The sequence below is a fragment of the Bufo bufo genome, chromosome 1 (genome assembly GCF_905171765.1).
Source record: "Bufo bufo chromosome 1, aBufBuf1.1, whole genome shotgun sequence".
In the NCBI taxonomy this organism is placed as follows: Eukaryota; Metazoa; Chordata; class Amphibia; order Anura; family Bufonidae; genus Bufo; species Bufo bufo.
Window position 1 is genome coordinate 594,201,089 of NC_053389.1, and position 24,946 is coordinate 594,226,034.

At 46.8% G+C, this 24,946-nt stretch overlaps 1 protein-coding gene across 1 annotated transcript in view; it reads left to right on the forward strand.

The window, feature by feature from the left end:
- Positions 1 to 762: 762 nt before the first annotated feature.
- Positions 763 to 24,946, forward strand: part of IRF5 (interferon regulatory factor 5) — a 45,582-nt gene continuing 21,398 nt past the window's right edge. The window contains exon 1 of the mRNA XM_040413499.1: positions 763 to 990. The gene's annotated coding sequence lies outside the window, so the exon portion shown is untranslated. The remainder of the gene's footprint in view (positions 991 to 24,946) is intronic.

The following is a 24,946-nucleotide window of genomic DNA, read 5'->3' on the forward strand; positions in this document are numbered from 1 at the left end:
CTATACACATATATACACTAGTCACTACACAGGCTGCACACTGTATACCGGTCACTATACACATATATACACTAGTCACTACACAGGCTGCACACTGTATACCGATCACTATACACATATATACACTAGTCACTACACAAGCTGCACACATGCTTGTAGGGTAGTGCCCCTGCTGGTAATAATAATTGCCAGGATTCCTATATGAACTCCATTGTGGAGCGCTCATTAGTCCCGCCCCTCCCCCACACCTCACTGGAAGCTCAGGACAGCGGGTGGAGGCTTCACAGGTCCTGTCCTGAGCTTCGTGTGCAGCGGGTGTTCACAGCCATCAAATGGATGAGGGGGGCATTACTATTACTGGGGGGCACTAATGGGGTCATTATTAATTCTGGGGGCATGATTCATTCTGGATGCATTTCTATTACTGGGGGTCACTAATTCACCATATTAAGCCACGCCCCCACAGTCACACCCCCCTTTGGGATTGGTAACCCTGGGTACATGTGCAGTGGTCATACCCGGGTTCTCTCCGCTTTTACTATTGATGGCCGAACACCTGTGTGAGGAGAGGCGCGCAGGCGCACTAGCGCTCCCGTCCGGCTCACTGCTGCTTTGCCATAGACACCAGCAAACATGAAGGACAGCCGCACACTGCGGGCACCTTCTCATCATACAGCTTATCGGCGGGGGTGCCGGGTGCCAGGTGCATGTCTAATCCTACACCTCACGAGCGGCGCACACAAGTCGCTAGATGGACGCGCACAGGAGTTTCGGGCGCTACCACTTCCGGAGGGGAGGGGTTTCTATCACCTGTAGCCTCCCTGCTGCTCTTCTCCCTGACCAGGAAGTGGCGCCTCCTTCTGCTTTCACATGCAGCTTCTGCTTTTTTGTTTATCGCAGTCAGTGTTTTCAGTGAAGGTGCGCACGTCCTCCCAGTATGACTGACAGGAGGAACTACTAGAGGCCCCCGCTGCCGAGTCACCTGGCCAGGTAAGGGGTTTCGGGAGTTCTACCACTAGGACATCCTCTGGAGCTCGGATCTCCTTCAGTTTGCTGCCCTAGCCTTGTGGCAGGTTGGTGGGCACCCACCACCCCTGCTGCCAGGTTCCACCCTTACCAATGAAGGCTAGTATCCGACCTGTGGTGAACGCTGCTATAATGCTGTGTGTTCCTGCCTGACATCCCATACGCTGAGCGGGCAGAGACACACAGCATTAGAAGTCAGTATGAAATGGAAATGGACCCTTGGCTCCAAATGTTTGTTTTCTCCTGGATAGTGTTGAGCGAACTTGTGTTTTTAAGTTCTGCGTCCAAAGTTCGGGTAATGGATTCCAAATTCCGTTATGGTCCGTGGTAGCGGAATCCATAACGGGATTCTTCGGTAACCTGAACTTTGGACGCAGAACTTAAAACACAAGTTCGCTCAACACTACTCCTGGACCTTTGGGGCCCTCTATAGTATCAGAGCCTGGGCCCTCCAGAGGATCCTCTGTTACTCTGTAGGGCCAGTCTGGTGCTGCCCGTTTTAAGGGCTCTTTCACACTTGCGTTGTTGTGTTCCGGCATAGTTCCGTCGTCGGGGCTCTATGCCGGAAGAATCCTGATCAGGATTATCCCCATGCATTCTGAATGGAGAGAAATCCGTTCAGGATGTCTTCAGTTCCGGACCTGAACACTTGCCGCAAGGCAGGATCCGGAATTAATGCCCATTGAAAAGCATTAATCCGGATCCGGCCTTAAGCTAAACGTCGTTTCGGCGCATTGCCGGATCCGATGTTTAGCTTTTTCTGAATGGTTACCATGGCAGCAAGGACACTAAAGTCCTTTCAGTTCACTTGCTTTCAGTTCACTTGCGTTGTTACGGATCCGACGGGCACCTCCGGCAAATGGAGTGCACGACGGATCCGGACAACGCAAGTGTGAAAGAGGCCTAAGACATACCACCTCCTCACACGATCACTGCAGGGCCCGGCTTTATCCACCGGCATCGCAGTAAACAATGGCGCCGTTTTAACCCCTTGTATGCTGTGGTTAAAGCTGACTGTGGCATACAGCGGCTCCATCCCTATTGGGTCCCTGCTCTGCGGTGACGGGCACCAGATGGCTGGAAAAGCAGCCCAATGCCTTCCATAGAGAGCCTATGAGATCCAGCCTTATTAGGGCTCATGCACACGACCGTTGCCCGGCAGTGCCCATGTTGTGGCCCGCAAACAGCAGGTCTGCAATATGCGGGCACCGGCCGTGTGCTCACCGCATCACTGCTGCAGACCTATTTACTTGAATGGGTCCGGTGCGGAACGGAGGCACGGAAACAATGCAGAGTGCTTTCGTGCGGTTCCTCTACGCGCCTCCGCACTGCAAAAAAAATAGAACATGTTTAAAGGGAGTCTTTCACGCAGATTCTAATAGTGTTATGTCCACGGCATCCCCCCTATTAAAACGGTGCTTACCGTTAGTTCCTTGCTAGCATCGTTGTGCAGAAAAACATGGCGTTCAGAAAATGGAGACACAAAGAAAGTAGACATTTGTATAATCGCGTCCGTAACAACCTGCTCTATAAAAATATCACATGATCTAACCTGTCAGATGAACACTGTAAAAAAAATGAAAACTGTGCCAGAAAAGCCATTTTTGGTTACCTTGCCTCACAAAGAGTAATGAAACACAATTTAGGCCTCCTTCACACTTGCGTTGTCCGGATCCGGCATGTACTCCATTTGCCGGAATTACACGCCGGATCCGGAAAAACGCAAGTGAATTGAAAGCATTTGAAGACGGATCCGTCTTCAAAATGCGTTCAGTGTTACTATGGCAGCCAGGACGCTAGTAAAGTCCTGGTTGCCATAGTAATAGCGGGGAGCGGGGGAGCAGTATACTTACAGTCCGTGCGGCTCCCGGGGCGCTCCAGAATGACGTCAGAGCGCCCCATGCGCATGGATGACGTGATCCATGTGACACGTCATCCATGAGCGTGGGGCGCCCTGACGTCACTCTGGAGCCGCACGGACGGTAAGTATACTGCTCCCCCGCTCCCCGCTACACTTTACCATGGCTGCCAGGACTTTAGCGTCCTGGCAGCCATGGTGACCATTCAGAAAAAGCTAAACGTCGGATCCGGTAATGCGCCGAAACGACGTTTAGCTTAAGGCCGGATCCGGATTAATGCCTTTCAATGGGCATTAATTCCGGATCCGGCCTTGCGGCAACTGTTCAGGATTTTTGGCCGGAGCAAAAAGCGCAGCATGCTGCGGTATTTTCTCCGGCCAAAAAACGTTCCGTTCCGGAACTGAAGACATCCTGATGCATCCTGAACGGATTTCTCTCCATTCAGAATGCATTAGGATAATCCTGATCAGGATTCTTCCGGCATAGAGCCCCGACGACGGAACTCTATTCCGGAAGACAATAACGCAGGTGTGAAAGAGCCCTATGTCAAAATAGTATAAATAAAACTGTCACATCCTGTAGTTTCCAAAATGGGGTCACGAGTTTCTACTGTAGGGGTGCATCTAGGGTGCTCCAAACATGGCATGGTGCCTAAAATCTGCCCTCCAAAAACCATACTGCGCTCATTTTCTTCTGCGCCCTGCCATGCACCCGTACAGCATGTTCTATTTTTTCGGGAACGGAATTCTGAAGGGCAAATCTGTCCCTTTATTCCACAGTTTACTGTAAACTGAAATGCCATTCAGGACCTCGGGAAAGCTGGGCAGCAATTATCGATCGGAGGGTTTGCTTTACCCAGGCTTTCAATAAAGAAAACGGAGTAAGGCCTCTTTCACACTGGTGTGTGCGCCCCGTTGCCGTATTGCGGGCCGCAATACATGAGCACAGTGCGTGGGGCAGCCACAGCGGATCGCGGACCCCTTCACTTGAATGGGTCCGCGATCCGGCCGTTCCGCAAAAAGATAGGACATGTTCTAGCGAATGGGTCCGCATCCGTGATGCGGAATGCCCACGGAACGCCACCTGTGTATTGTGGATCCGCAAATGCGGTCCGCAATACGGCAACGAGGCGCACACGCCAGTGTGAAAGAGGCCTAAAACAAATGCCTGCACAGTGCACACTATAGGAAAAAGCACTGGCCTCCCTGGTGGCTGGCAACGTGGGAATGCCCATAGCTGGCCCTTTTCCTATAGGGTGCACACACGACCACTGCTGCTGAATTGCAGTGGTCTGTAACCATGGAAACGAGCAGTGTATAATGTGCTGGAAGAATGAATCCAGCCAGCAAAGGAGGCAATGTGGACAATAACAATATATTAGTAAGTGCCTTGTATTACCTTTCTCTACATGATAATAGTTGTGCACCTGGCACCAGTGGGGCAGAGGTTAGGCTACTTTTACACCTGTGGTGTGATTTCTGGCAGAGAATTCTCCATATCAAGCACTGCCGCATGCAAATTTGTATCCGGACAATTCCCAGCATTGTCTGCCGGGTCGTAGTGCTGCAGGTGTTAAAGTAGCCTTAAAGGGGTATTCTCATATTCCCTTTTCATACTTGCCTTCCTTGAGCGCGACGTTCACTTCCTGGATTCTTCGCCGGGCCACGCTTGCGCAGAAGACTGAAGATTTTCTCCCGGCCGGGCAGTGCAATATCCTGAACGCGCACGCCGCCATGGTGACTTATTCCTGGCCTGTATAGTACAGAGCCGGCGTGCGCGTTCGCGGATCTGTACTATACTGGCCAGGAAGAAGTCATCATGGCGCGTGCGCGTTTAGGACATTGCACTGCCCGGCCGGGAGAGAATCTTCAGTCTTCTGCACACGACCGTATGGCTTTTTCAGTGTTTTGCAGTCTGTTTTAAGCGGATCCATTTTTCAGTTTTTTGTTTCAGTAGTTTTTCCGTTCCGCTTCCGTTCCATTTTTCTGTTTGGTTTTCGTTTTTTTGCGGATCGCAATCGGAAGCATGGCACATAGAAAAATTGGGCTGGGCATAAAATTTTCAATAGATGGTTCAGCAAGAACGGATACGGATGCATTTCGTATCCGTTCCTTTTTTTTACAGCCCCATTGACTTGAATGGAGCCACGGAACGTGATTTGCAGGCAATAATAGGACATGTTCTATCTTTGAACGGAAATATGGAAACGGAATGCATACAGAGTACATTCAGTTTTTTTGCGGACCCATTGAAATGAATGGTTCCGTATACGGAATGCCAAAAACGGAACGGAAACGTATGCAAGAGGGCTTACAAAGCTAGAACCAGCCCTGCACCTCACATGGATCCAGAGATCTCAGATTTATATCAAGCTGAGAGCTCAAGGGGAGTGTCCTTTCTGCTGCAGCTAAGGGGACGTGTCCATGCTCTCCCAATCAGCTCAGGAAGCAGTTAAAGGATGAAACTAAGCATGTTCGGCCATCTCGCAGAACAGGACGAAGAAATAAGAAAAAGAACAAACATCAGGTGGTGCTATACAGATAGATTTTATTGAATAACTCAGAGCCTTTACAAAAAAATTTATTACATACAATTACAAAAGTATTCAGATCCAGGTGCTGGTTTGAAAACTGTAGAATATTTTTCGTGGGACAACCCCTTTAAAGGGATTGTCTGGGAATAGCTAAGTTTTAACTAATGCCCACAGCCTACCTGTGCTATTAAAAGATTCATGCTTACCTGATCCCCTGCGCTGGCTCCTGTGTGTCCGTCTTCTGGTCCAGGGCTTGTTTCATTTGTCTCCGGCTCCAGTGCAGCCAATGACTGGCTTCAGCTGTGGGGTGTCTCATGTGGCCACATCACCACTGAAGCCAGTCATTGGCTGGAGTGGTGCATCTGACTATGGCCACGCTCGGCTGGATGTAAATAGGTTGGGACCAGAATACGGAGAAAGCAGAGGCAGCGGACAGTGGTAAGTACGAAACTTCTATTTCAGAGAACAGGCTTAAAAATCAGTGTAAAGCCTCAATCACACGTTTCACGGACAGCACACGTCCACATTCATTTTAATGTGTGTATTCGGAGATGTGTTTTAGCACGGTCCGTGGGTCAGTGTTTTTACCACGGATGCATGCTCTATTTTGTCTGTGTTCACGGATCCATCACGTCCATTATAGTCTATGGGTCTGTGAAAACCACGAATGCCATCCGTGTTTAATGGATCATGAAGAGATGCATGAAAATTATTTTTCAGCGGTTCAATGTCAGTGAAACACGGACAGCAAAAACGGACACACTGATCCCTCACGGACAGCTTCATGGATGCATCACTGACCACTTGCTCACTGATTTGAGCACGGACGTATGAATGGGACTTTAGTGGAAAACCCCTTTTAATGTGGAATCAGAAGACTGTCCACTTCGTAGTGCTTCCATGGGGTTCCGTGCTTCCATGGAGATCCGTGCCTCCGTTCTAGGGATCGACCGATATTGATTTTTTTAGGGCCGATACCGATAATTTGTGAACTTTCAGGCCGATAGCCGATAATTTATACCGATATTCTGGGAATTTTCATTTTTGAGAAAAAAAAAAAATTCCTACACAAATCTGCTGAAAATTAATATGTTTATTGTTAATGTGTATTTTTTTTTTTAATAAGTCTTTTTCATTTATACTTAATATTTTTGTGGTGTTTTTTTTTTTACTAACTTTTAGCCCCCTTAGGGACTAGAACCCTTGTCCTATTCACTCTGATAGATCTCTATCAGGGTGAATAGGAGCTCGCACTGTCCCTGCTGCTCTGTGCTCTGTGCACACAGCAGCATGGAGCTTACCATGGCAGCCAGGGCTTCAATAGCGTCCTGGCTGCCATGGTAACCGATCGGAGCCCCAAGCTTACACAGCTGGGGCTCCGATCGGAGGAGCAGGGGAGAGGGGATCCTGTGGCCACTGCCACCAATGAGTAATACTGGGGGGGGGGGGGGGCGCACTGCGCCACCAATGTTTTTACTATTGGCCGGGATTGGGGTGGGGGCGCACTGCGCCACCAATGATTAATTTTGGGGGGGGCGCACTGCGCCACCAATGAAGATAAGTCTCTCAATCATTCATATACAGGAGGCGGGAGCTGGCTGCAGAATCACATAGCCGGCTCCCGACCTCTATGAGCGGTAGCTGCGATCCGCGGCACCTGAGGAGTTAACTACCGCGGATCGCAGCTATCGCTCATAGAGGCCGGGAGCCAGCTATGTGATTCTGCAGCCAGCTCCCGCCTCCTGTATATGAATGAATGAAAGGCTTATCTTCATTGGTGGCGCAGCGGCCACAGCCCCTCCCCTCCTCTTGTCTTCTCTTCTGTCATTGGCGGCAGCAGCAGCACAGGGGGAGGAGACACTGCTTCCTTCTCCCCTGTGCTGCGGAGGGAACACAGAACGCGCTGAGAGCAGCGCGTTCTGTCTTTCCCATACGTTATCGGTATATCGGCAAAATAGATGCCGATACCGATAACGTTCAAAATCCTCAATATCGGCCGATAATATCGGCCAAACCGATAATCGGTCGATCCCTACTCCGTTCCGCACCGCATCTTCCGGATTGCGGACCCATTCAAGTGAATGGGTCTGCATCCATGATGCTGTGCCCAAACGGACGGTGCGTGTATAGAACGGCCGGTGCGGACCTGCTGTTTGCAGGCCACAATACGGGCACCAGCCGACAACGGTTGTGTGCATGGGTCCTAAGGCCTAATTTTAGGCTACATGCACACGACCGTATGTGTTTTGCGGTCCGCAAATTGTGGATCTGCAAAAAAAATAAAAAGATGACATCTGTATGCTATGTTTTTTTTTTTTTGTGGGGCTACGGAACAGACATACTGATGGAGACAGCAGTCCGCATCCTATACGCAAAAAAAACGGAATGGAAACAAACAACGTTCATGGGCATGTAGCCTTATGTAGAGGATATTGCATTCTTTTTCTTGCTTCTTGACAGTACATATAAATTACTTTGTGAATTATATTAAAAAAAAATTGTGCATTGCAATATAGAAAAACCCATTTTTGACTTTTTTACTTGATTATACTGTACATATTTCATACTGAATAACCTGTTAAAAGAAAGACCTAAAAAGTCCCTTTATTTTTTTTGTAATGTATGTGTAGAGAAATCATTTTTATGTAAAATAATCACATTTTTTAATTAACATCTTTTATTATATATTTTTATAAATCCCTGTATTACAAAAGAATTGTATACCTATAATGTATGATCGTCCTCTTTATGCTAACACATCATCCCCTTGACTCTGTGGCACAATGCCCCCTAACAGCAGGATTACTGGACTTAGTCCGGGGGTCCTTTCTAAGTCCTTAGGGTTGGCGGCAGAGGGTTTACCTGGCCTCCGCTGATATTAGCTGCAGCTAACCAGGAGAAATTTAAAGAGGGGTCCCTCATGGACCTGAATAGGGTGTACATAGCCATATTGTAGAACTGGTTTGTATTCCCTGAGCAGATAGACACTGGGGGTCATTTATGTCCAGATATGACACTTTTGTGGCATATATCTGCTGCCGATTCTGTCGCACGTTATGTTGCTGCAGAATCTGCGACCACTTCACCAATCGCACCAGGTCTAAAAAAGTGTGCAGCGAAGGGGGCCGGCCGGCCTTCTCATTCATCATTTTCTACGCCTGGTTTAGAAGCTGGTTTTGGCAACGAAGCTGGCTTGCATTTAGACTGGCGCCGCATGCGCCGAAGTTGTGTAGAGGACTGTGCTTCTACATAACATCTGCGATGCCGCACGGTGTCTAAAACGCCAGTCTTAATAAATGTGCCCCTATGACTATTAGGGCTCATGCACACAGCCGTAGCCGTTTTTGTGGTCAGCAAAACAGATACCGGCTGTGTGCATTCCGCAATTTGCGCAACGGAACGTCCAGCCCCTGATAGAACAATGGTATCCTTGTCCGTAATATATATATATTTTTTTGCAGTCTGCACCCAACCTGCTAAAAATGTGGGAGCAATGCGGACAAAGCCAACGGTCGTGTGTGCGAGCCCATAGGGTTAGATGTTGAGTGCTTCCTTTTTAAGAGCCAGTCATCCTGTTCTCTCATTTTTAGTGGCAGGATTTGATTCGCATTGAATTTCCTTACCGTAGACCATTTGCTTCTCGGGACAACATATCGGGGTATAGTAGTGGATTTATGGGAGAAGCCGGCATGTACTGAGCTGCAGATGGCATGTTACCTCCAAGCGGTATGGGAGATATCATATGGATGGGTCTCCTTATGTACCAGTGCCGTCACAGCAGAGCGGGCATTCACTGCATTGTGGCATTCTGGTTAGTCACAGTTCTAAGAATTTATTTAAAGAGGACCTTTCACCTGTATAAACGATGTTAACAGAGTATGCTGCTATATAGAGCGGCGCCCGGGGATCTCACTGCACTTACTATTATCCCCGGGTGCCGCTCCGTTCTCCCGTTATGCCCTCCGGTACCTTTTGCTCTGTAAGTTATAGTAGGCGGGTCTTCCCTTGTCCTGTGGGCGTCTCCTTCTAGGCTGTAGTGCTGGCCAATCGCAGCGCACAGCTCACAGCCTGGGAGGTTTTTTTCTCCCAGGCTGTGAGCTGTGCGCTGCGATTGGCCAGCGCTGCAGCCTAGAAGAAGGAGACGCCCACAGGACAAGGGAAGACCCGCCTACTATAACTTACAGAGCAAAGGTACCGGAGCCTATAATGGGAGAACGGAGCGGCGCCCGGGGATAATAGTAAGTGAAGTGAGATCCCCGGGCGCCGCTCTATATAGCAGCATACTCAGTTCACATAGTTTATACAGGTGAAAGGTCCTCTTTAAGGTGGTAGAATCTTTTTGCAAAATGTCCCCCAAAAAATGTAGTAGATGGGCACACATACATTCTTTGTGCCTACTTTGGATTGAGACCACCGTTCTTCACGTAGAGACCTATCAGACATGGCATCCTGTGGATATTTGAATTTCTTTATTTGGAATACTGCCTAAATTATCTGTTGCCAGTAAAGCTGGGTGAAATTAGCATGGCTGTCATTAACGCTTTCTGCACTGGAGTTTTTTTGGGGGGGTTTTTTCACTTTTTTATTTTGCGCTCCCTGCCTTCCCAGAGCCGTAACTTTTATTTTTAATTTTTTTTATTTTTCTGTTCACATAGCCGTATGAGGGCTTGTTTTTTGCATGACAAGTTGTACTTTCCAACGTCATCATTTCATATTGCATATTATGTAGTGGGAGGCAGGAAAAACATTCCAAATGGGGTGGAATTGGGGGGGGGGGGGGGAAGCAATTCTGCCACAGTTTTTGTGCCAAGGTTGTTTTTATTTTTATTTTTTATTTCGGGCGTTCGATGTGCGATAACTGATCAGTTACTTTCAAATCTCGATGTCAGTACAAATTCGGCGATACCTTGTGTGTAGTTTTTCTTACATTTTGATACTGATAAAATAATAAACTTGATAAAAATCTTTTATTTTTTTTATCGCCATATTCTGACCCCCTATAACTTTTTGTAGTTGTGTAGGGAGCTTTGTCTAACCCATTCACGTCTATGGGGCTAGAGCTGTGTGAAAAACACACGATATAAAACCTGCTGCGATTTTTTTATTTTTTTTTTCCTGAACACAGAGCTGGTGTGTGAAAAATGGCGCCTATGTGCACAGACCCATTGAAATGAATGGGTCAGGATTCAGTCCGGATGCTAGGCTTTCACTACACGCATCACGTCAGCACGGGAAACTCGTGCGAAAGAGCCCTTAAGTATTGGACATTGCAACATATTTTGCTGCTGAAAAATATGTGAAAATAATCTGCACGAGTTTCATGTAGACTTTGCTGTACATTTGTAATTGCTCTGCAAAGGGTAAAATCCTCAGTTTAAATTTGAATCCCGCACCCCGTGTCAATTTATTCATGACGTCCGGGCAGATTGTTTTCTACAGTAGGGCAGACTGGTGGAAAGGAAACTATATTCACCGCAGCAGATTCCATACCTCTAAACTGGGTTGTGTTCTCAGCATGTGGATGGATTTCTGCAATATGTATCCCATGTGTGAATACACAGTACAGAGCTGTAATGGCAGGCATATCGTTTGGTCGGTTAACCCTTAGGCAGACATTTTGGTTGGTTAAGGCTACTTTCACACTTGCGGCAGAGTGATCCGGCAAAACGGATCCGGCATTTATTTATTTCTTTACCTTTTTTTTCGGTCTGCGCAGGCCGGAAAGGACGGATCCAGCATTCCGGTATTTTGAATGCCAGATCCGGCACTAATACATTCCTATTGAAAAAAATGCCGGATCCGGCATTCAGGCAAGTCTTCAGTTTTTTTTTCGCCGGAGGAAAAACCGTAGCATGCTACGGTTTTATCTTTTGCCTGATCAGTCAAAATGACTGAACTGAAGACATCCTGATGCATCCTGAACGGATTACTTTCCATTCAGAATGCATTAGGATAAAACTGATCAGTTCTTTTCCGGCATTGAGCCCTTTTGACGGAACTCAGTGCCGGAAAAGAAAACCGCTAGTGTGAAAGTACCCTAACCCTTTTTTGCGTTTTCATTTTTCTTCCCTATCTTCCATGAGCCAGAACTATTTTATTTTTCCGATCACATAGCTGTATGAGGGGTTATTTTTTTGCGGGACAAGTTGTACTTTCTAATGCCACCATTTAATATAGCATTCAATGTAGTGGGAAGCGGGAATAAAATTCCAAATGGGGTGGAACTGGGAGAAAAAAAAAAACGCAATCCTCCACCGTTTTTTGGGTATTGTTCTCACGGCATTCTGTTTGCGGTAAAACTGTACACATATCAATGCTGGTAGCGAAAGGGTTAACGAGGTTATCCAATCCCTATAATGAACCACCCACCCCCCAAATGCATGGGCACCTCATATAGATACTACCTACCCTGCACGGCCGACGCTGCATCTGGCGTGGTTGTTGGCCAATAGCAGGCTGCAATGGGGACGAACCTCCCTACCATCGCAGGTGGTAGACCTACCCCCAACCCATTGCCGGATGTTTTGATCAGGACCAACACAGTTGCCGGGGAGCGGGGTAAGTAAAATCTATAAGGTGGGCTCGGGCACTGGGGGGTCATTATAGGGGTTACCCCTTTAATGTCATTTTAGACATTCTGAGAGGTTTATTGGAGCTTTTTATATTTTTTAATTTGTTGAAATTTCTATAATTTATTGCCACTGTACTATCAATGAAGCATTTGTCCACCACTATAGCCAGGATCTGCAGCATGGAGGTGTAGTAAGAATTCCGTGATTGCTCATATTGTACAGTGTGTGAGGCAGAAACTGAACCTGTAGACTACTGGACTATTGTGCAAACAGAAATGGTGTCTTTAATCTAGTGCAATGACTCCCTTATGTCTCCATAGCTGTATGAGCATGGTTTATAGTTAGAAACTGGCGGTTTTCTACCAGCTTCTACCAACACAATAGGGAACTGCGGACAAAAAATGAGAACAAGCTTTTTAATGTCCGGACACCTTGTACCCCACTCCCGGCACCCGCATCGCTCCTGATCCCCGCACGACCACTGCTGCATCTCCCCATCCAAACATCCGGCAACGGGGGAGCACTCAATAGCAGGCTCGATGGGAAAAAGCCTCCCTAGCATCACCTGCGATGTTGGGGAGGCTCGCCCCGTCGCAACATAGCGCCGGATGTTTTGATCCGCACGACTGGGAGATGCAACGGCGGCCGTGCGGGCATCAGTAGAGACGCTGGTGCCGGGGAGCAGGGTAAGTATAATCTATGTGAGGGGCCCAGACATTAGAAGGGGCATTATAGGGGTTGGATAACCCCTTTTAAGGTGGGTTTGCAGGACCTTAGTCATGGAAAAACCCCTTTTAATAAAATGATTTTCTTTGAGGCGGTTTCTTTTAACCACATCCCTCTGCACATGACTCTTGCTGGGGCTGCTGGGTTTTATGCTTTCAAATCCACAATGTTCAGTTTCATTTCCTATAGAGTTTCTATAAATATGGTTGTAAAGTCCCTTTTTACTGGCGTGCTGGTCCTGAATTCTGCAATTTGTGCAGTCGTATCTGTTGAATATACAGTGATCCCTCAAATTACAATATTAATTGGTTCCAAAATGACCGTTGTAAGTGGAGTCCATAGCTGCGGAAAACTAGTAATTGGTTCCAAAGCCCTAAAATGTCATCTTAAGATATGAGAAAAATTAGATTTAAATAAAATAATCAGATAAGACAGATAAAGCAGTGCCTTACATATAACAGCCATTAATATATGCTGGAAGCTGTAATCCCTTTCTGTGATGAGGAAAGGAGCTTCTTCAGGGTCCTGTATAGCACAGAGTGTGCGAGGAAAGTAAAATGGAGCCACTGTCACCTAATATCCAAAGGAGCAGCTCATCCTAGTACCGCCTGAGAGCCATACATAAAATGTAATACCGCACTGTACTGTAAAGAGGATAGATTAGATATACAGGGGTTTTCCAGGGAAACGGTCATGTTGATTGGTTGGATCAGAGTCTGAGACACTGTATGTTGATGGCCCTAGGGTTGCATCGGGTATCGGATTTTCGATACCCATTTAATACTTTTCCACCCTGATCAATACAATTCTGGGATTTGCTGTTTTCTGCCATATCACATACAAGGGGTTAATTCCCGCTGTTCAGGCCATCTCTGCGTCATCATTGAGGCCGGGTTTGTGATATGGCCAGCACCCACCACCTACATTTGTATCTAGAGGTAAATTATATTCATTGGTGGCACAGAGCTCTATTATTTTGTACAAAAAAAAATGGATCCTCCTATGCTGAGTCATATATATATTTTTTTATTTTTACAGAGTTGTGAGTGTTTGCATTTAGTGGAACGATATCTAGTTTTCACTGGTGGGATTTTATAAGGGGATGAGCAAAAACCGGCATTTATGGATTTTCTCTTTTTATGCTGCTCACTGTGTTCTGTGCTTGACACGTTTAGTTTATTCTGTGGAACAATACAATTCTGGAAATGCCTCTAAAGGCTTTTCCGTTATGCATTCCGTCATAGAATTGCGTTATGGTCCGTGGTAACGGAATCCATAATGCAATTCTGCTTTTACTACCAAACGAAGCGTGAACGAATTTCATAACCTGAAATTTGCTCATCTCTAGTCGTAACCATGGAAACGAAGTGTATAATGTGATGGAAAAATGTAGCCAGCCAGCAAAGGAGACAATATGGAGAATCACAATACATTAGTAAGTGCCTTGTATTAACTTTAACTACATCATAAATGCCACTTGCTGAAGTGAGACAACCCCTTTAACTTGATAGGACATGTCATTATGGACCTTGCATTTCCAAATTTTTATTTTGACATTTTTTCCTACAATAAAGCTTTTTTTATTTTTTATTTTTATTTTTATTTTTTTATTTTTTTCCCTTAATGCATGTTTTGGAAGGGGTTTACCTTTTATACACTTAGAATCTAAGGGCTCTTTCACACCTGCGTTCTTTTCTTCCGGCATAGAGTTCAGTCGTCGGGGCTCTATGCCGGAAGAATCCTGATCAGTTTTATCCTAATGCATTCTGAATGGAGAGGATGTCTTCATCAGGATGTCTTCAGTTCCGGAACGGAACGTTTTTTGGCCAGAGAAAATACCGCAGCATGCTGCGCTTTTTGCCCCGGCCAAAAATCCTGAACACTTGCTGTAAGGCCGGATCCGGAATTAATGCCCATTGAAAGGCATTGATCCGGATCCGGCCTTAAGCTAAACGTCGTTTCTGCGCATTGCCGGACCCGACATTTAGCTTTTTCTGAATGGTTACCATGGCTGCCGGGACGCTAAAGTCCTGGCAGCCATGGTAAAGTGGAGTGGGGAGCGGGGGAGCAGTATACTTACCGTCCGTGCGCCTCCTGGGGCGCTCCAGAGTGACGTCAGGGCGCCCCAAGCGCATGGATCACGTCATCCATGCGCATGGGGCGCTCTGACGTCATTCTGGAGCGCCCCGGGAGCCGCACGGACTGTAAGTATACCGCCTCCCCGCTCCTACTATGGCAACCAGGACTTTAATAGCGTCCTGGCTGCCATAGTAACACTGAACGCAATTTGAAGACGGCTCCGTCTTCAAATGCTTTCAGTATACTTGCGGACAACGCAAGTGTGAAAGAGCCCTAATAGGCATGTGTACAAGATCCCCAGCTGCCATAGCAATTTTCTGCACCCTGTGATCAAGTCATGGGTGGGACAGTAGAGTGACAGACGCAATCCCCTTCCTCTGGTTAACCTGATAAGTGCTTTGATCACTATTGATGACATCTAAGGTGTTAAACAGTCGGGATTGGTGCTAGCTCTTATCTCGACTATTGAAGCAGGACACTAGCTGTATGTTATAGTCGGCTCCTGCCGCCGATGGAGCCGGTACAACTATTGTGGCTGCCCCATCCCAGTGACATAACTGTACAAAGTACGGCCTCACCGACGTAGTTATATCATGGTGCTGGAAGGGGTTAAGATTTCATTCACAACAGCAGTTTAGAGCCTTTTTTTCTTTTCTTTTTTTTGACAATAAAGATAACAGCATGCTATGCAAAAAAAAATGAGGGATGTCTTGTCAGACTCATGATGGGTACATTTAAAGGAAAAGCAAATACAGAAAATGAGAATAAATCCTATCATTTCCTCCCTTAATCTACATTCCATAAATTTTATATGGTCTCAGATTAAAGTTAAAACTGAAAGAAATCTAAACAAAAACCTCTTCATTGTATACCTAAAGTTCAGGCATGTCCCCCTTCCTCCTCCTCCTCACAGCCCTGTGTCAAACTACATAACAAGTGGCTGGAGCAGGAGCCTCCCTTCTGTGCCCTGTCTGCAGTAGGACAGAAGGATAAAGAAGTCATGCTCCCTCAGACAGTCTAAGGGCCACATGCCCCGGAGCGGCATCGATCGTGTGCACGTCGGGTCGCCCAAGGGACTATTGTCCTGCACTCATATGATCTTAGGAGTGTAGGACAATAGCAGTGCAGGTGTCCCGACATGCACAGTATCATTGTGATCTATGATGTGTGCATGATCAATGCTGCTCCGGGGCATATGGCCCGCTCACGGACCGCATATGGTTGTGTGCAAGGGCCCTAATAATATATTAGTGCCAACATATTCCACAGCGATTTACAATTCTGAAGGAACATGTGCAATCAAAGTAGATAATACAGATTGAAAAGTCAACCATTCAGACAAGGTGCAGATGGCAGGTGCGTGGATGGTGGGGGGGCGCGATGGAAAGGTCTGAGGTGAACATAACCCCAGTACAGCGGGAATGCTGCCAAGGAGTTATAGTCGTGCCACACTCAGATCAAAATATCACATTTAGATAAGCTGGTAGATGGAGGAAAAACAGAAGCTCAGTTTTAGGCCTTATTCACACGTCCGTTGTTTCTTTCCTGATCTGTTCTGTTTTTTGCGGAACAGATCTGGACCCATTCATTTTCAATGGGTCCTGAAAAAAATCGGACAGCTAAATGTCAGATTTTTTTTTTTTTTTCAGGACCCATTGAAAATAAATGGGTCCAGATCTGTTCTGCAAAAAACGGAACAGATCAGGAAAGAAACAACGGACGTGTGAATGGACCCTTAGAGATATTTAGTTTCAGAAATGGAGAATGTGATGTTACAGACAGCGGACAATCACTGGTGTTCTGTAGTAGTGCAGGGTTGATGTCTGTGGCTGAGGTATATAACTGGACTAGCAGAAGGTATCAATAGTATCCACTATTACTGGAACATCTACAGTACCCCGCTCCTTTAACCATGACCTCCACAGCGGCTGCTCCTTTATTAGGGACCTCCACAGTACCCAGTCTCTTTAACAGTGATTTCCACAATAACCCTCCCCCTTAACAGTGACCTCCACAGAGCTCCGTTCCCTTAAAATTTGACCTCCACAACAACCTGCCCCCTTAACAGTGACCTCTACAGCACCCGCCCCTTAACACTGACCTCCATAGCGGACCGTCCCCTTAACTGTGACCTCCACAGTACTCCGCTCCCTTAAAGGGATTATCCAAGTTCTCCAACAGCCCCTTTTCCCCATGTGCCGGGCCCCTCAAGTAATATACTTGCCCTGCTCCCAGCACCACTCCTGGTTCCATGCACCTCTGCTGCTGCTTCTTCCTGTACACATATGAAAACATCCGGTGTCGGGGGGAAGGGGGCGAGCATCCAATGGCAGTCAGTGACGAGCCTCCATAGCATCGCGGGTGACGCTAGGGAGACTCGTCCCCGACTGCCATTGGCTGCTCCCTACCCACACCCCCCGACCTGTGAGGGGGGCTGTTGGAGAACTTGAATAACCCCTTTAACAGTGTCATCCACAGCGCTCTGCCCCTTTAAAGCTGACCTACAGCAGTGAAGAAAAATGGCTACGTTGTTATGGATACCTGGTGTAAAACTGTGTGTATGTGGAGACTAAGGGCCTGCAAGCTTCTATTGCCTGATAAGGGTCATGTGACCAAGCTTCTATTAGCTAATGCATATTTTGGGAATATCTCAAACGGTACGTCCTAGACAGCTGAGACCTGGTCTAAAACCTTCCTGGATACCTGATGTACCTGTGTGCCAAATTTCGTGATTGTAAATGCGACTGTGCGGATTCCTTTAGCAGACATACATACATACATACTCAGCTTTATATATTAGATATCATTAGCGTAGAGACGGTGTCGTCGTACAGAGAGAACAGAAAAGGACCAAGGACTGAACTCTGAGGAACCCCAAGGGAAAGGGGAGAAGAAGTAAAGCCAGCAAATGAAACACTGAAAGAGTGGTCAGAGAGGTATGAAGAAAGCCAGGAGAGCAGTGTCCCTGAGGCTGATGGGGTGGAGCATACTGAGTAGGACGTGGTGGTCTACTGTGTCAGGTGCTGCAGGGAGGTCCAGGAGAATCATTAGGGATTATTATTATTATTATTATAGCGCCATTCATTCCATAGCGCTGTACATATGATAAGGGGTGCACATACATAATACAGACAAGTGCACTAAGCAGGAACAAGACTAGTTACAGACTGGTACAGAAGGAGAGAGGGCCCTGCCCGTGAGGGCTTACAATCTACATGGTATGGGAGAAGGACACAGTAGGTGCGGGTTAATTTGGTCATGGCGGTATAGAGGCAGCAGGGTCACGGGTTGTAGGCTTGTCTGAAGAGGTGGGTTTTTAGGTTTCTTTTGAAGGATTCCACTGTAGGTGAGAGTCTGATATGTTGGGGTAGCGAGTTCCAGAGTATGGGGGATGCACGGGAGAAATCTTGGAGTCGATTGTGGGAAGAGGCAATAAGAGGAGAGGAGAGAAGGAGGTCTTGTGAGGATCGGAGAGTGTGTGTGGGGGTGTATCGGGAAAGTAGCTCAGAGATGTAGGGAGGGGACAGGTTATGGACGGCCTTGTATGTATTTGTTAGTACTTTGAAGTGAATTCGTTGGGCAATGGGGAGCCAGTGAAGGGATTGGCAGAGGGGAGAGGCAGAGGAGTAATAGGGTGAGAGGTGGATTATTCGGGCAGCAGAGTTGAGGATAGATTGGAGGGGTGCGAGAGTGCTAGATGGAAGGCCACAGAGGAGAATGTTGCAGTAGTCTAGTCGGGAGATAATGAGGGCATGTACAAGCATTTTCACAGATTCAAAGTTAAGGAAAGCACGGATGCGGGAGATGTTTTTGAGTTGGAGTCGGCAGGTGGTGGAAAGGGCTTGGATGTGCGGTCGGAAGGAAAGGGCAGAATCCAAGGTCACTCCAAGGCAGCGGGCTTTGTTGACTGGGGAGAGTGTGCAGCCATTGATCATGATAGATAGGTCTGTTGGGGGGGGTTGAACAAGATGGGGGAAAGATTATGAATTCTGTCTTATCCATGTTAAGTTTAAGAAAGTGAGAGGCGAAGAAGGATGATATAGAAGATGGACATTGTGGGATTCTTGATAGTAAGGTGGTGATGTCTGGACCAGAGAGGTAGATTTGTGTGTCGTCAGCGTAGGAGTGATACTGAAAGCCATGGGACTCTATGAGATGTCCCAGGCCAAAAGTGTAGATAGAGAAGAGCAGGGGTCCTAGGACAGAGCCTTGCGGGACACCAACAGAGAGGGAATGAGACGAGGAGGTGGTGCGGGAGTGGGAGACGCTAAACATCCGGTCTGTGAGGTATGATATGATCCAGGAGAGGGCCAGGTCAGTGATGCCAAGAGATGAGAGTTTTCAACAGAAGGGAGTGGTCAACAGTGTCGAAGGCAGAGGACAGGTCAAGGAGAAGGAGGACAGAGTATTGTTTCTTGGTTTTGGCTGTCAGTAGGTCATTGGTGACTTTGGTAAGGGCAGTCTCGGTTGAGTGGTGGGGTTGGAAGCCAGATTGTAGGCGGTCAAAGAGGGAGCAGGAGGAGAGGTGGGAGGACAGTTCAGAATGGACATGTTGTTCAAGTAGCTTTGAGGCATACGGAAGAAGTGATATGGGGCGATAACTGGACAAGGAAGATGGGTCAAGTGAAGGCTTTTTGAGGATGGGTGTAATGGTAGCATGTTTAAAATCAGAGGGGAAGACACCAGAGTTTAGTGATAGGTTGAAGAGATAATTTAGGTCTGGGATAAACACTGTGGTGAGGTTAGGGATGAGGTGGGATGGGATTGGGTCAAGTGCACAGGTGGTCAGATGAGATTTGGAGAGTAGAGTGGAGAGTTTTTCTTCTGTAATGGTGGAGAAGCGGGTTTTGGGAGAAGAGGACCGAGCAGTTGTGTAGAGGGTCTGTGGGGACTGTGCAGTAAAGCTTTCTCTGATGTGGACTATCTTTTGTTTGAAATATTTGGCAAAGTCCTCAGCTGAGAAGAGTGGAGAGGGTGGGGGCGCTGGGGGACGGAGAAGGGAGTTAAAAGTGTTAAAAAGTTGTTTAGGGCTGTGTGACAGGGAAAATATGAGAGATGAGAAGTAGGCCTGTTTTGCATCAGCGAGTGAGGATTTGAATATGAGCAGGGATTGCTTGTATGCGGTGAAATGATCATTTAAATGGGATTTCTTCCATCGCCGCTCAGCAGCCCTGGAAGTTTTTTGGTCAGGTTGGTGTGCCAGGGTTGTCTGTTGATTTTCCGGATTTTGTTGTGTGTGAGGGGGGCAACAGTGTCGAGAGCTGTACTTATTGTGGTGTTATATAGGGTGGTAGCAGCATCTGGGTCTTGGAGGCAACAGATGGTAGAGAGTGGGAGAAGAGAGTCAGAAAGCAAGCGAAAGTCGAGATGTTTGAGGTTCCTGCGGGGGTATGCTAGTGTGTGGACCGGGGGAGCTGCAAAAGAGACCAGTGAAGAGAAGGTGAGTAGGTTGTGGTCGGATAGGGGGAGAGGCGAATTAGAAAGGTTACATAGGGAGCAGAGGTGGGTAAAGATGAGATCCAGAGTGTGACCATCTCTGTGGGTGGGAGCTGAAGACCACTGTGATAGGCCGAAAGAGGAAGAGAGTGACAGGAGTTTAGAGGCGGCTGAGTGGTATGTGTCAATAGGGATGTTGAAGTCACCCATGATGATAGTGGGGATGTCGGCAGAAAGAAAGTGTAGTAGCCAGGTGTTAAAGTGGTCAAGAAAGATGGTGGCTGGGCCTGGAGGGCGGTAAATGACGGCTACTTGAAGGTTGGAGGGAGAGTAGATGCAAACAGAGTGTACTTCAAATGAGGTGAGCGTAATGGAGGGTGGCAGTGGAGTTGGGCTGTAGGAGCAGGTGTCTGATAGGAGAAGACCAACTCTTCCACCATGTTTGCAGCCGGGGAGGGGGGTGTGAGTGAATTGAAATCCACTATAAGAGAGTGCAGCAGGGGAGGAGGTGTCTGAGGGTGTCAGCCATGTTTCTGTGAGACCCAGAAAGGAAAGGTTTTCCATTTCAAACCCAGAACCCCCGCTCTGCAACACAACAGTGCTAACCACTGAGCCAGCATGATACATGTATGATTGCTGGGACTCCAGAATCCCACTGCAGCAATCCATTGTTTCTGTAATTCCAATTTGCAGTTGAATGGAGTGGCAGTATACAACTAAGGTGAGGAGGAATTGGGGACTAGGGACCCCTTTTCTAGTGATCTTTGGGGGCTGCAGCAATCATTTTTCCCATTGTGTGGCTACATGGTAAATGTTATTGGTGCAATAACCCCATTAAAGGAGGTCAGCGGTGTTCCCAAAAAGCTGTTTCAGTTACTTCATGAGGGATACATGTCAGGAGAGGTAACAGATCCTCTTTAATTATGTCCCTTGAGGTTAATTGTGCATTGGGTTGTCTGACATCAATTAACAATGAGCCATGGCTGGAAAGTGTCTAAAAAAACTGGAAAGTCCAGTTGTTCAGGCTCTGCGGCTCCCATTCCACACCTCTGCAGTCATGGGATATTTGTCATGCGTCACCCCTGAGGCCAGCAGTGGTCCTGTGAGTAGGTGCGCAATGTCATCCCTTCCAGTCCGGCAGGAACAGGAGACTAAATTATACTGAAATATACAAATTTAGACGTTTACAGTACTACGTTCTCAAGACCCCAAAATAAGAAGGAAGTATTCTGTTGAAGGTTACAATAAGAGTAAATCTGTATTTTATTTCCTCTTCTTGTTTCACCGCAGATTACACTTGCTGCCTTGTAATATAAGCGGTATATAATTACTGTTGGTCTGTACAATGAGAAACCCAAGAGGACGCATGATGAAACTGATCCACGTGATCTGGTCCTTCTGTGAGGTTTTATAGATGGATGTAATCGGTGAAGCATACGGTAGACTACACTCCACTAAAACGGGTACTACCAGTTTCTGCCACTTTGAATAGTTTCCTTTCAACTACCGGTTCATTGCAAACTAAGGGGGTCGTTTATTATTCTGGTGCAGGTTGCAGCACAAAGGTTACTCGCGCCTCAATCTGCGACTTTCCCTGCTCACGCCAGCTAAAAAAAGTGAACAGGGAAGGGGACGGGCCAGTAGCACGTCTCATTTACCAAGCCTGTTTTGGGCATAGAAAATGGTCTAAATGTAAGACGGCTAGGAAGCTTTCTCACATTTTTAAGTGACTGGATACGCCGAAGTTATGTAGAGGTCGGTCCTAATAAATGTGCCTCTTAAGGGTGTATTTAGATGGTCAGGTTGCCCAGTACGAGTGCCAAGTCTGTGCTTATAGTATGTTATACCACATGTAACAATGATTTTTTTTTTTTTTTTTTTGTACAAACATTGGTTTTTCTCCCTCTGATGTGACAGGAAGATGCCCGTTTACAGAAGGAAATGTGCTGACAACTATGATTTCGATCCGTGACAAGCGATTTAAATTATGGTTTGTTGTTCAGTTGCTAGACATGTTTTGAGTACGAAGAAAGCACAATAAGCACAGTACATCTAAGGCCGAATGCACACGGCCGTGAACGGTCCGTGATAACCCGGCCTGGCATCCAGCTGAGAGCAGGAGCGCACGGCGTCATTGGTTGCTATGACGCTGTGCGCTTCATGCCGCCGCTGCACTACAGCAATACACTAGTATGATCTATACGAGTGTATTACTGTACAGCAGCGGCGGCATGAAGCGCACAGCGTCATAGCAACCAGTGACGCCGTGCGCTCCTGCTCTCAGCTGGATGCCAGGCCGGGTTATCACGGACCGTTCACGGCCGTGTGCATGCGGCCTAATAGTGACTCGCCATCACCCAAACAGAAAACCAGTAGGGGGAGGGTCTCAGGTCTTCTCATCAGGCCACAAAGTCCACTTAAACCTCTTAACCTTCCACTATGTTCCTACTAAAAATGCAGTTGATTCTCTGACCACCCAAGCAATCTATCCCCAGTCTGTCAGTAGATCAGATTGAAAGAGGGAAAACGGACTTAGTTGCCCATAGCAACCAATCAGATTCCACCTTTCATTTGCCTACGGAGCTCTGAAACATGAAAGGTGGCTTCTTCAGGAGCAAGAGTGCTTACTTTCTGCGGTCATTCATGAGCTGCTTGTGTACACATGACTACTGAGACCATTTATTGGCCAGCAGTGGTCATGTGAGTAGATAGAAAATTTCATCACTTCCAGTTCGTCAGAAACCGATTAAATTATACTGAAACATAGAAAAAAAAAGTTTACCCTGCGCTACATTCTTTAAATATTAACGGAAAATGCAAATGTGATCGCACACTACATCCAGCACTCTGCCCTCCATGCTGGATGAGACATTGGTTTATATTTTGGCCAAAGCGTAATAAGCCACTCACCGCGTCAAGGCTGTCTCATGAGTGGTCCCTAACTCTTGTTCCTACCTGTTCATGGGCCATGACAGCCACATAAAATCCAGGGAATGCAGGTCAGCATGCAAGCCAAGTACACTTTGCTTGTAACCCCGTCCGGTGCCATTACAGCTTTCATCGGATCCAGGGATGCAAGTACCAACATGCATGCTGAACCCACCATATACTTCTCCTGGAGCCAAATGGCTAATGGTAGGTTCTATACAAGCAGACTCAGTTTTATACTGACTTTAAAACCAGCCTCAAGGACAGATTACTAAATCTGTCCTAAATGTGGAAGCAAGCAGAAGTAGGCGAAACCTTTGGTCGGTCGATAAGGTCAGCGTTCAGCATGTATTTTTATTGAAGCACTTTTAAAAGTTTTTGTTTTGTGAGTATTTTGATTAAACTTCTCAGCTTTTAAACCTTTCCTTGTGGTCCATGCTATGGCGGACATATATCAACACCAGCGGTTTAAGTGTCGGTCTTGTTTCCTTCTGTGCTGCAGGAAGATGCAACAAGTTAATGTTGAGGCGTAGACTTTATGCATTCTCCGGCAGGCTATGCGACACTTAAAGCGTCCTTTCTACCTTCATTTACGCCAGAAAACTGATGTGAATAAAAGACAGCGGAGTTTGCCCTTCTGGCCTCTCCCCTTTACATACCACTTATGAAAAGTGGCATGAGGGCTAAAAAGTAGCAAACTTTGGTGCAACTACAGAGTGCGACAACACTTGCGACACTTCAACGTCGGAATAGTGCCGTAAAAGTCCTCCTATTTTCTTTACCTCTTTCTAGCTAATGAAGTGAGAGGTTCGGGATATTAGAACCTGCGGAAGAGAGGATTGTTCAGTATTGTCTGGGTTATTAATAGGACCATAGTGGAAGAATAGGAGGTTCACGTGGACTGTCAAGGAGACCTGCTGACCCACCCCCTACCTGGTAGGTGGTTGGGAGTCACCATTTGATGTATTGTGCTTCTAATATTGAATACGTGGTAGCCCAGATTTTATTAGTATGAACTAGGGCTTTGTGGACTTTCCTACAGGATCTGGATTGGCTCAGTTTGGGGACAGAACTGTTGCTCACTGAACTTGTATATGATGTTTAGGGTGCAGTCACACGGTCAGGTTTCCTAATGGGGTTTTGGATGCCAAAATCAGGAGTGGGTCACAAAAGGAGAAAAAGTATAAAGGACAGATACAACTTCTCTTTTTGAATTCACTCCTGGCTTTGGCTTCCAAAATTGCAGTAGGAAACCTAACTGTGTGGCCGTGCCCTGACACACTAGCTGATGATTGTGAACATACTTTTGGACAATTATCGCCTGCTGTAAATGAGCCTTAACCACTTAAGGATTGCTCAATAACCTAACTCCTGAGCACTTCCCTGTTATCTTTTCAGTAACCGCTGACTAATGTTTCTGTATGTCAGTGCTGTGAACATTGCTGTAATATTCTGCAGCTTTCAGAAGGAAGACTGAGCAGTAGGACTCCTGCATTAACTGCTTAGATGCCACAGTTCATTGTGACCGTGGCATCCAAGTGGTTAGACAGAGGGAGAGGGGTCCCTTTGTCACTCCAGTGGTGTCCAGCAGTGCAATCGAGGGGTGCTGATACTAGTCATCACAGCAGGGGCTTAAAGGGAACCTGTCACCATGAAAATTCAAAATAATCTGCAGGCAGCATGTTATAGAGCAGAAGGATCTGGCAGACTGATGTATAGTTTTATGGGAAAAGATTCAGTAAAACTTGTATTTCATTCATTTAAATCCCTGGTCATTCTGGTCTTTG